General features: G+C 50.1%; 1 protein-coding gene across 1 annotated transcript in view; it reads right to left on the reverse strand.

Moving 5' to 3' along the window:
* The window catches only part of LOC102757524 (cell division cycle protein 20 homolog), a 14,678-nt gene that overhangs the window by 10,347 nt on the left and 1,893 nt on the right, over positions 1 to 2,438 (reverse strand).

The following is a 2,438-nucleotide window of genomic DNA, read 5'->3' on the forward strand; positions in this document are numbered from 1 at the left end:
GCCTGGCTCTGAGCGGCCTGGGTGGTGCCATCAGGGAGCCTGGTGGGTCCTGGGCAGAGGGCTGCCCTGCGGGGTCAGGCACCCGTCCTGCTTCTTGCTCACGCAGCTGCCTTCAGAGCAACATGGAAGGACTGAAGTCACGGTCCCAGCTGGTAGAAGGCCTCATGTGAAGACTTTTCGATGCCTGATTTACATCTTCCCAGTTTCTTGTTTGGCCACCGTCTGTTTTCTCAATGAGTATTTTCTGTTGTAGCCTCAAGCCCAGTTCATCTTTCTCCTCCCTGAGCTTGCACTTGTCAGCCATATCTGTGTGGCCTGGCCCTGGGCCTCAGGCTGAGCATCAGCTCTCCCAGCAGCTCAACTTTCTGGAAAAAAAGGCGCCAGGTCTCCCAGGAGGGTGAGCTCAGGGTTTACTAGGCCAGGGCGGTGCTGTGCTGCTCTGTTTGGCGTCAGGCATCCAAGGTGGACCTAGCGCTGGCTGTCTTTCCTTTTTGTTGTGTCATTTTCCCCGAGGTCCAGGTAGCTCTAATGCTACCTTCTGCAAAGGGCTAACCCAGGGGTGGGCAAACTTTTTGACTCAGGGCCACAATGGGTTCTTAAACTGGACCGGAGGGCCGGAACAAAAGCATGGATGGAGTGTTTGTGTGAACTAATATAAATTCAAAGTAAACATCATTACATAAAAGGGTATGGCTTTTTTTTTTTTTTTTTAGTTTTTTTCATTTCAAACGGGCCGGATCCGGCCCGCGGGCCATAGTTTGCCCACAGCTGGCGCTAACCTGTCCTGCTACCCAAGTCCTCACCTCCTTAACCCGAGCTGCCTTCACTGCTAGATCGCATCGCAGTGATGACGACGACTTCCTAACAGTGTAACACCCGCACTGCCTGTTACTCCACCCAGTACTCCCCCTGCCGGCGCTCCTAGTCCGGGTCATGTTTGACTGGAGCTGGGCCCGGAAGATTTGGCTGCTATGTAGGAAAAGTCAAGAAGTCAGTTTAAAAAAAATTCTTTATTGTCAGAAGTATTACATATGTCCCCCTTCCCCCCCATTGATCCCCTGCAGACTGCCCCCGCCCCAGGCCTTCAGCACCCTATTGTCTGTCTCCATGGGTTATGCATAAAGGCATGCAAGGTCTTTGGTTGATGACCTAAGAATCAGGTTTTGGCTAAAAATGAAATTTGGCCAAGAAGTTACTTCTTCTGGCTCTTCAAAATCCTATGACTTATAGAGTGTTTTCCATTTCCCTTTCAAATGACCCTGTGGGGCCTTCAGGTCTGCCCCAGGCGAGCCTCTCTTTAGCCTGTATTGCTGCCCAAGGGGGCGAGTTGGCCGAATGCTTGTTGGGAACCCGCAGTTGGCAGGAGCTGAGAAGACAGGGAGGAGGGTTCCTCCTGGGTCTGCAGGCTGTGCTCCCACCTGGGCTACAGGGAAACACCCAGGGGTCAGAGGCTGGCTCTCTGCTCAGTCACTAACTCACCGGGGCCTTGGATTCGGGTCAGTTCTTCATCCTTATCACCATTTTGGGTGGAATAAAAAGTTTTTAAATAGTTTACTTAGAAGGTATCATAGTGTAAACAAATTGTACCACGTTGATTTTCTTTTAATAACTAAAGACTCATGATGCAAAGTCTCATGATAATGCCACTCACGAGGACTGTGCCTCTGCAGAAAGTTGGGATTTCCTGTAAGGCAGGGGCTGCCTGAGACCCTGCTCTGTTGTCATCGGCCACACACAGCTGAAGTGGTCTGTTCTGGGGAAGAAAGGGGCCGCATGTTAACCGGACAAGCTCAGGGAAGGCCTGCATGGCAGTCCTGCAGACTAAAAGTGCCGGGACCTGCACGGCGGGTTTCAGGATGACCCGTAGGAGGGCCGATGTACGAGGAAGATACTGCACAAGAAATATGAATTTTTAAGGCATGGGAGCCCAGGTGGAACCTCTGGCAAGGAGAGGAACTCCGGGAGTCTGGGTCCTGCCTGCTTTTTTTTCAGTTTGGTTACACATTTGCCCTTTAGCAATTCATGCAGGCAGAGCAGATAGAATCAAAGCTCTGTAAGCTAAGTAAGTAAAGCTCAGTAAAGCTTATGAAACCAGGTACAGATGATCAGGTCAGGAAATCGCCTCGCGCCATCACCATCACAACGGGAGCAATCTATGCTGAGATCCAGGTCCATTGGCCTTCCAATGTCTCTTTTGCATTTCATGCTAATGCTGCTATGGGTGGTCTCCAGCATAAAAGACCTACCAAAGACCTAAAGCAGGGGTGGGCAACCTTTTTGTGAGTGCGTGCCAAAACCAGCAAAATCTCTGACTCAAAATCCTTCTTCGTGTCAATCCTAATTTTTTGAGAGCATGTTATGCCGAATTGATATTTCTTAAGGTGTACGTATGTGAAGAACCTTGAAGAAATAATAAGATGCATTCGAGCGACAAAAAC

Source organism: Myotis davidii, unplaced genomic scaffold (genome assembly GCF_000327345.1).
Source record: "Myotis davidii unplaced genomic scaffold, ASM32734v1 scaffold1181, whole genome shotgun sequence".
In the NCBI taxonomy this organism is placed as follows: Eukaryota; Metazoa; Chordata; class Mammalia; order Chiroptera; family Vespertilionidae; genus Myotis; species Myotis davidii.